General features: G+C 36.5%; 1 long non-coding RNA gene across 1 annotated transcript in view; it reads left to right on the forward strand.

The window, feature by feature from the left end:
* LOC110356354 (uncharacterized) overlaps nt 1-16,717 on the forward strand; it is a 149,570-nt gene that overhangs the window by 47,314 nt on the left and 85,539 nt on the right. Inside the window, exon 11 of the long non-coding RNA XR_010472443.1 lies at nt 13,151-13,282. This is a non-coding gene — a long non-coding RNA (uncharacterized LOC110356354). The remainder of the gene's footprint in view (nt 1-13,150; nt 13,283-16,717) is intronic.

The raw sequence follows: 16,717 nt of genomic DNA on the forward strand, positions 1-16,717 counted from the left end.
TACCTCCACATTTTCCACTGTCATTATTCACAATGATCCCTGCAGTGATAAGTGGTCAATGACCCTGGTGCAGGGTGAACTACAGCAGTCTTACAGAGTTGCCCATTATTCATCACAGTGGTAGAACAAGTGCAACAGCACAGTGACATTTTGCTAAGAGCTCACATTTTTCCCAGTAGGTTATTATACAGGTGGAATAAAATGTTTTCTTAAAGCCCAACCACATCTTTTCTCTGCCTGAAAGGTCACTTTTGTTTGTTCTTTCTTATTTTGGAGAAGGATAAAGTTAAAAAATTGAGAGGAAATTCAGATAGTAGATGAAACTCCAAAACTACCAAATGGTAGTACTTCTGTATAAATGTCTCCATTTACACACTCTTGACTTGCTTGTAGAGAACTTAGAGCTAGATTTAAAATTTCATTTATTTGTTTGCTAGATGGTTTCAGATGCTGATTATCTGAGTAAGTGGAAGGAGCATTTCTTCTTCTGATTAATTTTTGTGCTGTTTTGGTGTAACTTATGAATTCTACCATTAGTGAAATCATCATGTAACAGTTGAGAGAGTGGCTTTTATGTCTTAGAAATTTTAAGCTTGGTTTGTAATCTTTTGTCCTGTTGGATTTGTATGAGTGTGTAACTTTTTGGACAGAGCACTAAGGAGTTATTTATAAGTCGCTTCAGGGGAATTTCTTATCCATGGATACACACGTTTAAGTGGAGCTGAGGTTAAGCATACATTTTAATAAGATACAACCTAGTTCCTCTGCTGAAGTTCAGGTTCACTACATCTCCATCTCTCACTGTGCACATCCTAAAAGAAGCTGGTTCTCCTCCCTGTTCCCTCAAATGCTGAACAGAGGGAAAATAATGATTTCTTAACCTGCTGGTTGCACTTTAGCTAATACAGCCCAGGATACCGTTGGCCTTCCTTGCTACTAGGGCGTATTGCTAATTTGTGTTCAATTCTTCATTGACCAGCACTCCCAAACAATTTTTTGCAAAGCAACTCTTAAGCCTGTTGGCCATGTAGTCTTGCATGGGGTTATTCTGCCCCAGATAAAGCACTATGCACATGCTTGTGTTAAACTGTACAAGAGCTTTGTGAGTGCAATTCTCCAGCCTGTTACAACCACTCTGAACAGCCTTAACCTCTGGAGTGTTGTTGACCGCCCCTGTCCTTTTGGTATCATCTGCCAGCTTGCTGAGAGTGTGCTCTGCCTCATTGCACAAGCCATTAATAGCAATGTCAAATGGTATTGGTGCCAGTATTGATCCCTGAGGGATGCCAGTACTAGCTGGCTGCCAGCTGGAGTTCATACAGCTGATCACAACCCTTTGAGTCCAGCTGTCCAGACAATTTTTCACCCATAGTCTGCTTATCCAGTTGATATCTCACTGATTTGGCTCAAGCATACTTTGGAAGACCATGTCTGATGCTGTCACTGGTGACAGTGCTGTGTATCTATGGAGAAACAAGCTACCAGAGTTAGTATTCCTCTGTAACTAGCAGGATTCTCTTGCTGAAAATGAGGGATCTCTGTTTTAATGGAGGTGATTAACTGGTGGTGGTGTAAAGGAGTAACATGCAGAATGTATCACAGAGAAGTCATTTAAGTAGGGAGCACACGTGGTTAATTCTTAGAAGGTGAATATATGTCTGTTTTTTGAAAGAAAAAGATTCCTAATGCCATTTTGAGTGTCATAACAGAATAGATAAAAAGAAAACTGTATTTCTGTGACCACTATAAAAAAGAACATTTGTGCACATTTTCATTTCTTGTAGGTGTGCCGCCAGATTTTCATTAGTTTGGCAGATGTGCTACCGAAAGCAAGTCTGCAAGCACAGAACCATCTCAGTAAAACTCTGTTGTTTTAGTTTTATTGAGGTTTGGGGATGACATGCAAAACTTGGAAATTCTCTCCTTGGCGAGCTAGTAATTTGACAATTTACATTCTAGAGAGATTCAACACTCAAGATGAAGGATCTAACGCAGCTTTCAGGACCAGAAATTCTAAACATAGAATTGGTTATTCTTGAAACAAAAGCATTTTAAATCTCTTCTGCGGACAGGAGTTGCTTCTGTGTTATTTCCCACAACCCATTAAAAAATTCCTGCCTGGAGAAAACACACAGTGCTATATTATTTCTTTGATATAGTTTTTTGGAATAGCTTTTCCACCATTTTATGAAGCTGCCCACAGAAATGTAATAGAGGGTGTGAAAAGTTCCCAAAGGCAAATCAGTGTAGATCTCTACCTGCTGTGTAGCAGTCTGTGGTGAGTCATTACTCAAGTCGTTGATTATACATGATGTTGAAAACAGAAAATTAACTGTTTGGAAGCTGGATGTTTTGATAGAATTAAAGCATAGCATGCCTTAAACTACTAAATGAATTGAATTTCTCATCTGGAATGTATCTGTTAAATTGTTATGCTAATATGATGGCCAAAATAGCTGAATGCTGAACAAACTAACACCTGATTTTCATATATATATATATATATATATATATATATATATATATATATATAAATATTTAATGTAGTGAACATTTTTTTAAGAACTATGCTTTTTCTCATATCTGAGGAGTATGTAGTTTGTACTAGCAGGATGATTCTTATTTTCACTTTGATTTCATAAGAGAAAAGTGTCACCTCGAGGTGATTTTCCTTATCCTCATATTCATTCGTGTTTTATGTATTATTGCCTGACAGGTTGGCCTTTTCAGGTTGCATGCTGTGAAATGTCAGTACTAAGGACAGTTGATATCAAAATAAGTTCTTTCCTAGCTCTTATTAAAAATATTGAAAAATGAAATATTTTTAATTAAGCTACAGAACTTTGCATTATTATAAACTTGCACTTAAAATAAGAACAGATACTTCTTCCCTTCCCATAACTAGAAAGACAGTTAGTGCCAATTAAACTCTGAAGTAATATGTACAATTCATCAGTGGTCACCACAAATTGTATTAAATCCTGAAAAATGTAATTTTTATTCAAAAATTGTTGTTTTGCCTTAATAGTACATGCTTATATCACAAACTGAGAAAATTAAGTATGACCTTGCACATCTGCATTTGTTTTATATTAACCATGGGGTTGAGTTTGCCATCTTTTCAGCCCAACCACTTCACATATCAGTTTTATATACTTGCTGGCTTTTTATTTATCTTTTGAAATGGTATATCTTAGGAATATAACTTGATCTTATTGTAAACTGTGAAACAATTTTTTTTTTAACATCTTCATGTGATTGGTTTCTGTGAAAGGATGGGAAGTTTTTGTGTTGAAAGATGTAAAATAAAAGGTAAGTTACAGGCAGAAATATTTTTAATGTTTCAGAAAAATACAGTTATTCTCCATAATCAATGCTGTCCTGAGGTGAGGAAAATCTCCTCTTATTTGCAGTTAAAACAGGGCTGATTGGTTCTCCCTTAGAGAAAGCTTTCCTACAGAAAGCTTGCAACTAAGCTTGGACAATGCAAGACAAAAAGAAAAACCCAGTAACCTTTCTTCTGTGATATTGTCCTGGAAAAAGACAAACACACCTATTCCTTGTTTGTTTGTTTGTTTGTTTTGTTTGTTTGTTTTATTTTTTTGTGGGTGGTTTGGTTTTGTTTTGTTTGATTGGGTTTTGTTTGGTTGTTTGTTGTTGTAGTTTTGTGTTTTGTTTGGTGGTGGTTGTTGTTGTTGTGTTTTTTTAGTGGTTAAAGATTGACTGTACCTTCAAGGAAATTCTAGGAAGAAGCAACCTGTACCAAAAATAAAAGCAAAAATTTTCCTGTGGAAAGAATTTCTTATGTTTAAACCTTGTCTCTTATTATATGCAGAAACTCTACTGGTTCTCTGAAGGAGCTGTTACCATGTATAGTTCTCATTCTGTCCATCTGAAATCCCTAAGATATTAAAAGCTATTAGTTTTTCATATTAATGGAAGCCTAACTACCCAGTTAAAAACCAATAACTAGCATAAATTAGGAAGAAGTTTTTATGTCAGAAAAATGGCCTTTATATTTCTTGTTCAGTTTTCATCTTGTTTATGGTTGAGTCTTCAAAGACTAAAATGTCTCTCCCAGTGTTCAGTAATATTTTTCTAGAGTTAGATCAAAGTTTTTAATGAGCTTTATTAATAATATGTTAGCAGTTTTGTCTCTCCCCAATTTCCTAGGAGATGTAAATATATTAAAACTGGCAGATTTACCAGCAGTAATTTTTACTTGTAATCGTCCAAAACCACTGCTTACTCATCTTGGTCATATTTTTTTAGTGTCTGACCAGTTGTATTTTATAAATAACAGTTGTGGAGACATTGCATCACTTTTCCTGAACTGAAGCTGCATATATTTATGGCTATAATTTAGTTTGTGTCTTTGTGACAGTTAGGAGCTTTGTAGCTGCTTTGAGTACATAACATAACATGCCAGAGAAGATAAAATGTGCTTGAACAGATAGGAGCTCTGTGATTACAGCCTGGCAAGAAACTGAATAGTCTACTCCAGCATTCTTCTTCACCTCTTGTTTGATGCCATTTTTTAGGGTCACTGAAGTCAGTCTTCCTTCTTGCCACTTGGTCCCAGTCTGCTTGCAATTCTTTAGTCTTCTCTTTCATGGGACATGTAAAGTGAGCTGATACTGTGCAATACTAGAAACTGAAAACCTCAGACTTCTATCCGGCTTTAGGAGGGGATTGTCATAAATTATTGGAGGGCGTAGTCTTTTATGGAGCAAGTGCCTACACAGAAAAGCCTGCTGACATTCAGAAAAGAAAAAGAACATAAATGTTTGGCAGTGTAGCTTTGGTTCTTCCTTTCCAACTGCAAAAAAAGAAGAGTGACAAATATGATGAGGAAAAAGCAAAGCATGTTACTTGTCCTCTAGTCCTGGAGTTGGTGGAGTCTGTGATGAGACCATAACAGTGTAGCATGGTATAAACACTTCCGCTTGGATCAGCTTTCCCCACTCTGTACATTGTTGGTGAGACCCATTTTCTTAAGGGTGGAAGGCAAAGTCTAGCAAACATATGGCATGGAGCACAGTTTTACATCTTTAGTATTTCTTGAAACTCAAAAGCAAGCTAGACGTTGCTATTTTCTGTCTGTCTTTCATGATGTTTTGCTTTCCCTTTTCTAATATTTTGATTTTTCAGTGTTATTCTGCAGACCTTCCCTCCACACTGGTACATCTCCTATGTAGCTTGTGAGTCTTTAAAACCTTTGGTTTATTTTTACATTGCTTTATTCATCGATATTGTCTGTTTTCTACTTTTAGTGTTTTTAGTGCAGTGTCATTCATAACCCTGTTGTTTTCTTTTTGAAGATTCTTCATTTCCTTTTTGTGTCCTTCTTAGTACCTTTAAATATTTATTTGAAGCTGACACTACTTGCTTTCATCCAGTGTGGAATTCAGTCTTTGTTTCTCTCCTTTCATTTTCAATTGATGGAACCCATTCTCATGGATTTTTACAAACAGAAACATTTTAGCGATGTGTTTCAGCTGGTAGAGAAAAGAAAAAAACAACATTTTTTGTCTATCATTAATCCTTGCAAAGTGTGGACCAGATTATTCTCTCAGATATACAGAGCTAATAAAAGGTTAGATGGGAATGTCTTATGCATTTGAGGGAAAATTTTGTCTGTGAAACACAAGCAATTATGAGAAATGTGGGAGTTAAAGTGTAACATATATGGACTAAATTTAGAAGAAAATCCTTATTAAATGTGACTTCCCAATTTTGCATATTCCTTTTCTTTCATTGTCAAATTGGCAGATAATTGAAGCCTATCAATAAAAAACTGCAAGGGATAATGAGTAGGAAAAAGGTTGTTCAGTATTTATAACAACAAATTGAGGCCCATCCATTGGTGGCAGCAGTTTACAACTCTGCATTTATGTTATAGAATTTATTTCAACAAGATCAGAGTTCAAAATGGCAACAAGCAATTTAACTGAAGAAAACTGATGAGTACCGATTAAATACAGTGGTGTGGAAGCAGACTGCTGCTCAGAAGAACTCCAACCTCTGAATGATTGCTGAAGTCAAAACAATACTCTGTGAAATGTTAACACTGTATTTGGCCTTTCTTCAGATGTAGACAGTTTCCTCTATGGGTTTAACTTACATGGCTGCTCTGATGTTTACAGAAAATGTGAATTAAGTCCTACACATCTGGCAGCGCAAAGAAATATTTTTGTTTGAAAGCTTAAATTCTTATGTCCTCTTGAAAACAAGCATGATGAGTGACCAAAACTCTGATTGTCCCAGTGCAGCTTCAGGCCACAGTTTCTTTTCTAGTCACCCAAAGGCTCTGGCCTTTGCACCACGGCTGCAGGAAGCTTCGTTTGGCTCATGGAGCAGGACATGCAGACTTGACGCTGTCAGACTACCAAGTCACTAACAAACTTGTTCAGATAGTGAACCCAGGGACTCTCAAGTCAAGTCAGAATATGGTAAATGCACTTTTTCATGTTTTTAAGGCTTCTTAGCTAGATTCTAGCTATTTAACCACTCTTGATTTGTAAGCCACAGCTCTATTACAGCTTACAACCATTTTATCAAGCTTTTCAAAATGACTGATCTCCAGAGAAGCTGAGGGACTATTGCTGTTCTATATAAAGACCTAACCAATTAAGACAGGTGTGCTCCCTTTGCAATCAAGGGGACTTGAAAGAAAAAGTCAGGCTTGGTACCAGAAGGCAGTGTTCTATGAAGTACTACAGTATGAAGAAGCAGTTTTTATCATTTTGGACATTTCATCTGTTTATTAAACTGTAGGGCTTTCTGTTATTTTGCTCCTCCCTTCTCCTGCATATCTCTAATGCATAGTAAGTCTTTGCTACTTAACTTTGTTTTTCTTTCTTTGCTAATTATGAACTTTTAAAATAGATAATCTCTCTATAAACTTAACCCTAAAGTCAGTTTATTGCACAATGTTGCTCCTGATAAAACTGAAATTTCTAGTGGCTTGAATGAACAAAAGTATTTGGTAAGGTAATCTAGTGCTCTCTGACATTTGAAAGACTGAAGTATTTTAAAACTTCTAGAGCAAATCTTAATATATTTTTATTCATAAAATATATAAACTTTATTATATAAATTTGGTATTCTAAAACTCAAATTGATAATGGGAAATCTTTTAAATGTGTGTAAGAATTAAAAGCTAGTTCAACAGAGAGTGCTTAACTACTTTCAGTTTTCTAACTAATTATTAACTGTCTACTGATCTATGGGAGTTAGTAGTATTGAAGAAAACCTCTAGGGAGAGATGGAAGCAAGGATGGAGCTGTTGGAAGCCTGAACACTATGCTAGGAGCTAAAAAAGAGGGAAGGACATATTGTAAAGTCTGTCACTTTCTAGCACATATTAATAGATAACTTACTTTATTTGGAACTGTATTCTGAAACTTCTAACTGGAGGTGTCTCTTTCACAAATCAGAACGAAGTCAATTTTCTCTCTCAAAACTGCACTAAGAAAGAGAAGTGGACTTCCCACATAGGAATTTTGTGCTTATCAGGAATACTGCAGATTTGGCTGTAGAGACCATTGGGGTGCTTGGAGCCAAGATAAAACTCCAGGCTTTGCTGCGTCCTTGATGTTTCTCTAGGATGGTTAGATAATGAATTGTATGTCCCCTACTCTTTTACTGACTTGATGGAGATTTAATTCATCATAAACCAGAATAATTTTCACAGAGGTGAGGGAGGGAGGGACTTGAGCAGTATCTTCTCTGCTATAGATGAGTAATCTCATATTTGAGGTATTTGTATACAATGAATATTGATATTATTTCTTCCACCTATAGTTTGTGTACCTCCTGATCCTTTTAGAGATGTGCTTTGAGAACACACCTTAAATCATGTCACCAGCAGATTTCAGACCCATTTTGAGAATACTAGCAAGGTATAGGAATGAGGTAAGTCAGTGAAGTGCCATTTAGCAAGACTGAAACTCTTTGCACATTTACCAAAAGCAGAAATTTAGATACCTAGTAATGTTGATTTTGCAGGTATGAATACTGAGAGATCATGAGCAATTTTCAGTCATAGAACTGCATACTCAGCTGCCATGAAAGCCTAAAATTTGGATTTATTGTTAGGATGAGTTGTGGGAGTATTCTACCTTCGTGCATCTAATTTGAAGGATGCAATAAATTATCTTCTGGATATTTTAAGAGTTCTGACTTGCTGTCTGCATGGATGTAACTAATCATATGTATGCCTTCTGATTACTGATTATATGTAGACTGTAACATAAATGACAGATTATACTTTAAAATGCAATAACAGGTAAATCCTATGTGAAGCATGCCAGAGGAAGTAGATCCATTTCAATAATTTAAAACAGTTGCTAGGAAGAAAGAGATATGGGAGTCATGTGTGTGTCATAGTTCAGAAGTAATGAAATTCAGTGCAGTAACCTTTCCTCTAGCATATGAGTTTTCAAAAGGAGAAATGAAGCAGATCATTTTGATGAATTCTATTAGCTGAGGTAAATCAGCAAAATGTCCCTTCTGCTGAACTAGGCATTTATTGCACTAGGCAAGTGATTTTCAAGGCTAACCACACAGTTTTCTTTGGAAAAGAATGCAATGTAGGTTGTATTAACACAACTTTGTGATTCTGATGTCAAATGGTAGACAACTCAAGTCTTTCTTAAATAAAAAATACCTGCATGCGCAAAGGACATAAATGGCAGCGTTTAAAAGAGACCAGCATTTTTCTATGTACAAATAAACTTCAGTGTGAACTTCAGTATCTCCTGAAGACCAGTGCTTTAGGCCTTACTTTGCTTAGCCAGTAAGTAGGATTTAGTGCCATGAAAAATATTCTGAGCACTAAGGCAAGCAGTTAATGCAAAACAGACTGCATGAGCATCACAGGGATTTTGTTTTGCTTTTCTCTGAAGCACTGGCACAGGCAAGATAGCAGACTTTATGCACCGATGATCTGATAGGGTAGAGAAAATCTTGTCTTCCTTTGAAAGTTTTCTGCATGTATGGTTATCAGAATAAAGAGATTTAAAAGAGCTATAGGTGCTAGGTTTTTTATCTCTTATTCTTATTTCAGCTCTCTAAAGAAAAGGTAAATTATTTTCCTCCAAGAAGACAGAAACCATCTAAGAAGTTGGGCATATTAAATGATGTTCTCTCAGATCTAAATCACTGTTGGAGGACAGGAAGATAGGGTGAGTCAGAAAGTCAGCTTTTTTGTGGAGTTTAAAGCCAACATGAGTATGTCTGTATGCTTGATATTAAGCCAGCTATTGCCATCTGATCAGAATAACTGGCTTCCATCAAAAGCTAAGGGAAAAGGAAATAGAAGCAAGGGAAAACTGGAACTGCTACAGGAAAAATGGGTGAAATCTTAGACATTACTGGGCAGGAAAGAACATCCAAATGCTTTCTGTATGGAGTGGTAGAGCTTGTTACTGCATAGTCTGTAATCAGAAGAAGAGAAAGAGAAGAGCAGGTTGGCATTTCTTGCTGGTGCTAATGTGTCCCTGAAGAATTGCTTGCAGTTTGCACAGCTGCTTATAAGAAGCAGTCTGGAAAGAATAACTTGATCGGGAAATCTGCAGGTTTCCCTACTCTACCTTGATATGTAAGTCTCTGTAATTTCTACAGATGTACAGAGATGATAGCATAGGAAGGGATTTGAGCAAGTTATTACAAATAATAGTCTGATACAAACAGAAAACAAAGTATTAATTCCACAAATCTGTTCTTCTTAATTCTGTTCCAAGTAGTCTGGATTACTTTAACTCAGGTACATCTTCCATAAAGTTTGTAAACATTCCAATATTCAAAGATTGTGAGAATATGCAAGGTATGGTGTTTGAGTCAAGCAATGCTTATTTAAAGGTTTAGTGTTATTGGGCTGTTTGGGCTAAAGCCAGGAGTACACAAACAGGCCTGGTAATTCAGGTAACATATGAATTTAAGAATGGAAGGCCGTACTTTCCAAACCAGCCTCACACTGCATTAAAAAACAAACAAAAAGACAATCACTCCACTCCCCAAAAACTCAAATATTCAAATTTCAGTAGCCCTGGCAAATAAGTGTGCATGTTTAAAAGACTAATATTGAAACACCTGTGCTGGAATAGATACCGTTATAGTTTACTCGTCCTGGAGTGTTTTGTTCTGTCAGTCTATGAACTCGTATTCTATACTGTATCATTTGTCAGAACTCCATTTCACTGGTACAGTCCCTCTGGTTTCCCATTTCTGAATTATGGTTTGCTCTATTCCTTTTATATGGGGAATTCTCTGTGATAAAAGTAATTCATGGTACATTATGTCTTATGTTTCTGATTGGAATTTTTTTCCCTTTTTTAAATGATTACTTTTGGTTTCTGTCCTGTGGAGAAGTGATTTTACAGATTCACTGTTTGTGTTTTGATGGTGTGATTTTTTTTTTTTTTGGTTGTTGTTTTTGGTTATGTGGGGGTGGTTTGGTATTGTGGAGTTTTTGTTGTTGTTGTTTTGATTTTGCTGTTGGTGTTGCTGTTGTTTTTAATTTTATTTTTTTCCTATTGCTAATTCTACTCAGGCACTAAATTAGGGAAAAAAAAAAAAAAAAAAAAGACCAACAGTTTCAGGGAAAAAAAATCTGTGTTCTTATTATACTTAAATTAATTAAAATACGGTTATATTACACTCTTTTATTGATAAATAGCTAGTTAAGTCTGCTTGCTTACCTGAGTTTGGCATGGGAAAGTATCACAGGCTTAGTTTAGAGATTTACTTTTAAACATCTCTTGTCCTTAGAAAATCTCTCTTTTTATTTGTGGTTTTATTAGAATGTAAATAGGAAGGGGATTGTTCTGGAAAATTTCTCATCTGAATCAAATTTGTATCCTAGAGCTCAACAGTGAATGTTCCTTATTTTTCTAAAGACACAAAGGACATTGGAAACTCCTCATACACACTTACTCTATGACAGCCACTGTTCTGTTTGGCCTAATGAAATCCTTAGCACAGTAGAGCTGGAGCTCTGAAGTGTGGGGACATTCCAGGAGGATGAATAATTTATGTAACTTGATTTGTTTCAAAGCTACCATGGCATGGAGCTCAACATTAGAAACAAATTTCTCCTTATTTCTAAGTATAATGACACTCTTAGAAGGTTTTGCTCTTCAAGAGCTCCAGTCTAAGATATGTAAGGGTTTATGTGGAGGATGAGCAGTTTGTGAGACTTGGCCTTCATCCTCTGGGTAATCATACAGTGTTATGCAGGAGTGTTAAGAGGTAGGGTGATGTGGAATTTAATAAGGATTTGGAAGATTAGTAGATTTGTTGCTGGGGGGAAAAAACATAAAGTCGTGGAACCATTATTAGATAAGGTACTGGAACAGCCTCTGAAAAAGGATATTGTTGTCGCATATAATTTTCCTGAAACTCAGCTGATGCACACAAGATTTGCTATGACTAAAAGGATTGCAACGAAACAGAATACAGACATTTTTCTTGTAATTTATTGAGGCATTTTTTGATCCTTGATTTTCCCTGAGCTGAGGGCTCACTGTCTAAGGCTGAAAGTGAATGACATGCTATAAAAAGATTTTGGTCTTTGTGACTTATGAAAGGTGAATAGAATATAATTCCTTTGCTCATTGGGGCTGCATATATTAGTTTTATCTCAATGCTGTGTTTTTAGGCAGTGTTAAAAACGTATGTTATTTCCCTCAAGTTGGGTGGCAGCAGAGACTCAACTGATTAGTATAGATCTATATATGGTTTGTAAATAAAATAATAATGATAAAAAAAATCTGACAGCCTTTTAGATAACCCAATAAGCAATCCTAACAGAAAAGGAAGGAATTAAACTTCCTTCTTAATTTCAGAGATTGTTTCTCCAGAATAATGATAAGGCGCACTATCGGACAGGGTAAATTGTGGAAGCCTCTTGGGTTATTCTCACAGCTTCTGAGGACAGAAAGAGAAGCTAATTCAATTCAAGACCACTGCATTACACTCACAGCCTCGTTAAGGGGAACAAAAAAACACTTTATATACAAAGCCAAGAATTTATTGCTAATCTAATTAACATCTTAACAATTTAATAAATAAAAAAACTCTTACTATTAATACTCCTACTACAATGCTAGTAGCACTCCCAGATCAGGCCTAGCTATTAAAGCAGAAACATGCTGTCTAAGTATATTCAGAGCTTTTCCAGCTGTGTTCACTGCTGACATGCATTTATATCAACAGTTGTGTTTTGTGGCAATCACAGCTCTTCCTGTACTGCTTCTTTTTTCTTTTCCAATACTGGATACATGTCCAACACACCACATTCTGATCCTTACCCCGACTGCATCAAGTTACCTACCTTCTGCTACCTCTGCTTTCTTGTCAGAGGAAGTCACTGGAATAGAAAACAAATTGGGCAAAAGATGATCTTGTTTAGCTTATTTCATTAAAACGTTTTGGGAATTTTTAAAATCCACTTCACGCTTTGATCTTAGGCTGCATACTAATGCTGGAATATACCTAAGGTAATAAATCAAGATGGAAATGCTGTACTGAACATAACGTACATATGTTTAAAAGAACGGTCATTGCCACACTTATATGGAAAGAAATTAAATTGAAATAACATGCCTGATTATGCTAATTGGGATAACTGTTGTTTGTAATGCTTAATAACGTTCTTTTTTTTCTCCTCCAAAAGTGAAAGAACAGTTCACTGTCTAATACGGTCATGCAATTACTGCAACTTCATGTTGCCATGCTGGGGCATGCACAAATGACGAGTTCAACATTTAACTCTCCATTTATGCATGTGATTATTACAACCCATTTTTATGGTGATGCCAGTTTGGCACAAGTGTGTATCTACTAATGAAATCTAATGATGAGCTACCTTTAATATGAGACAGTTTCTTACACTGAAAGGGAAAGGTTTAGTGTTTCACACACAAGCTCATTCTCTTTGGCAGAATTTCATGATCTCTGAATTAGTCTTTTAATATAGCAGCATTAATTCCAATAAATTCACTGTATCTGTATACCTCAGGTGGATTATGAACCCTCACAAAATACTGATTGTATTTGATTTTCCTGTAGTAGAAGCACAACTTCCCCCTATCAGAGATGTTAGAGCACAACGAGACCATGACTCATTCTTTTGTCTCCCATAAAGGGAAATCTTTAACAGCTCACATCCCATTTACTAATGCGTAATGAAAACACCCTTGTCTCATCACAACCTCAGATATTTTCATCATCAAAGTCCCATGGAAGACCAGAGAAAGCCTCTTTTTTTCCATGATTGGTAAGTACCAAGGTCAGCATCTGCTTTTTCACCATTGGTTTAGCAAAACATTGCTTCTGAGTATCAAGTGGCTAAATCATTGAGCAGAACGAGCAACTTAATGTCTGTCTTTTCCAGGATTATTAGCAGCTTTTATGAACTTTGACTAATTCTTATGATATGTTTTCAGTAGTCTCAAATGTTTCCCTTTTCACTGATAAAATAAAGCAAACATAATGTTATTGTTCAGCCCCCACGTATATCTTTTAGAACCTTAAGCAGTCAGGCTTGTTAATGTTGAGTGACAGGTAGCAGTAAAACACAGATCTGAGTTTTGATTCCCTTACTTTTGTTTATATTTATTTGTTTAAGAAAATGACCCAAGTTCATTCTTGTAACCGGTGCCTTTCTTTTGCAGTAGATTGAGAGATAGGTTTTGATAAGTTTATCCACACAGAGTATAGTTAATTATTATTAGGATGAAGTTTTCAGTGTATTCATTTTGCACTTTTACCTCTTGTTCAGGATCCAAGTAGCTAAAATTACTGAAAACCCCTAACTGTGTCAGTTATTGATATGGTTCGGTATTGAACCAACTGGCTAACAATATCACATTACCTTGGTCCTCCACTTCTTAGTATGAGTCTTTTATTCCTTTGGTGACGTTTAACCAGGCAAGCAGAGCCAACTTAATGAGACTAGCATCTTCTGCCTCTTTATATTTCTTGCCTTCTGTGAAACTGTAAAGAGGCACTGTGGTAACTCCAGTCTGCTTTAGGCCTCTCTTGATTGTTTTTCTATGAATTTTAAAGATAAAACTTCTTAAATTGCTAACCTGAGTCATAAATGGTTCTGAAATGATCACTGCATCATCCATTCATTCTTAACGTGTCACTGTCCCTAGTTGATCTGCTTGAATTAACACAGCAGCCTCAGTTTCCCATTAGTTGCCGATGGTTTCACATTAAAAACTCTGCTTCATTTGAGACAAAAGATATCTGACACAACGCACAAAAATGTTTCTCATTCCAAACTCCAAGAAAAGGACTGTTAGCATAGAGGGAAACAGATCTTGTCTTCGACTGAGCCAGAAATGTTAGTATCTAGCCCTAGCTGGGGTTTCTAGTTGTTTGAAGTGCTGTGTACCTCTAGAACAGTCCAAACAGCCCTTCCCTGCTTGAATAGATCATGCCAGTGTAAGCAGGACCCTGCTAGTGCAAAAGGCATAAATCTTTTCCTGTGGGAGATGTGAATGAGCAGGGTCTCCAGATACTGGAGCTACCAGGTCACGGTGGGATCTGGGTCTCTTCCCTGGAGATGCTGTGGAATCACTCAATCTCCTGTTTATCATACTAGAAACACCCACTGGTAGGTCCCCAGATTCTGGAGTGCACCTCAACTCCTTTCCTCACTAGCGTCCTGAGATGTGTCATGTAGAGTCAGAGAGGCTGGTTATTCATCTTATCACTGTAACCCTTATGCTCTAGCAGGCCTAAGAAAACTTACTGCTTTTTCCTCTTCTCCCTGGCTTTTAAAACAGTTTTACAGCTGGTTGCCTATAAAACTTTTGCTGTCTGGGGTATCTGGCTTTGCTATATCTAGTTGCTCCAAAACATCAGGAGACATTCCAAATACAGTGTGGCTGGATAGCTGGAAAACAAGACCATGATATATTCACAAATAAGTCTTGTGCAGCTGGCTGCCAGTCTTATTTTCAAGCATCTTTTTTTCCTTTGAATGTGTTACAGAAGTTAAGAAGTCCATTAGAAGGTTGCCTTTTAAAAACAAACAACCCCTTGCCTTCTCCCTGCCCCAAAACAAAACACAATAAAACAAAACATTAAAAAAAAAAAAGGGATAAAAAAAGCAGGTGGGGGGGGGGGGGAGAAAAAAAAAATAAAACCCAACCAACCGAAATCCTGTAAACACCAAACCAGGATATTTTGCTTATATGTTGTTGTTGTTTCATTGTTATAACCAGAGTATATTTAGCGTGAATTTAAGTATGTTTTATCTGAGGATTGGTGAATTAAAAAAATGTAAAATCTGAATGAATAAAAGAAAAAGGCACAGGCAAATCTAATTATCTTTCCTCCCAGCCCATGATCCCAAACTAATTGGTATATAAAACTGGATTGTAACAAAGGAAGATATTTCAGAACAGATCACTTTCCTGATGAATACAGGGGTGGGTGGGCAGGGAAAAAGCTTCAATTACTACATATTAAAGTTCCTATGAAGAAAGAGTTTTAATTCTGAAGGGGAAAACTAATGGTTGAATTTTGCCCTCAAATACTTTAGGCTGGAAATTTTTTCTTAGAGCAGTATGCAGATTTCATTGTTTATTGATGACTGCCGAAGGTGTTCAGTTCCATAATACCAGCCCACCGCTTGTTTGAAGGTTACAATAAAGATTCCCTTTTGAACAGAATGGCTATTTGCTAGATGGAATAGTAAAAGTTATATTAAAAGCATGAGGCAAAAAGATGCATAATTTTTTTGACATACTACATTTGCCATTCTCCAGCTCCCACCCACTCCTCCCCCCCACCCCACTCATGCTCACGTAGAGAGTTTAGATGAATAATGTTTTGGTATGGCCAGAGATGTATGTTCAGCTGAAGTACAAATGAACACTACATCAACTCTCGTAATGGGCTCAGACATCCTTATTGGGATCAGAGGATTCAGCCATGTGAGCAGTTTAACTTTGCAGTGAAATGCAGTCCCTAGATAAGCCTGACCCAAAACTTGCAGATGTTCTGGAATACCTTTTTGCTTATTTTGGTTAACATCCCTTCTGGATTATGTTTCTGTGGAGCAGCTGATGGGAGGGAATTGACAAAGGGAGCCTCCTTTCCTCTCCACCATTCTAGCAAAGGAGGAAGTAGCCAAAATGCAACCTCACATGGACAGGCTGGATTTTCTCGTTTCTGGTTCTTCATAGCCGAAGTCAGCACTGTTAAACTTCTGTTAAGAATCCTTCCAACATTCTTTCTAATGTAATAGACCTAGTACTAGCCTTTCTGAAATGTTACCTTTCCACTTAAGGAAAAAACATGGACCCCCTTCAAAATCTGAAATACTTCATTATATCTTAAACTAGAGATAGGTAGACAGGGGAAGTTCATGGGGAAATGATGTTCAGAAAGGTTACATGAAGTTAATAGCATGCAGCATGCTTTAGTAGTCAAAAGGTCTGGTTTATTGTAATGATGTTACTGAAATGTTTACTGTGTCATTAACAGACAAGTTTGTTAAACTCTCTAAGACTTTACTCCTCATATATTAAATAGAGTGTTTAACTGTTTTGTCTTCTTAACTCATTGCATAGATAGCACGAAGGATAGGAAACTCTGTGTATATGAATAGATATGCAATCCTTCCTTAAGGGTCATAATACAATTACTTGATCTTTTTTTCCTCCTCATTCATAATGCCAATATCACAATATAA

This window comes from Columba livia, chromosome 4, assembly GCF_036013475.1.
Source record: "Columba livia isolate bColLiv1 breed racing homer chromosome 4, bColLiv1.pat.W.v2, whole genome shotgun sequence".
NCBI classification, from domain to species: Eukaryota; Metazoa; Chordata; class Aves; order Columbiformes; family Columbidae; genus Columba; species Columba livia.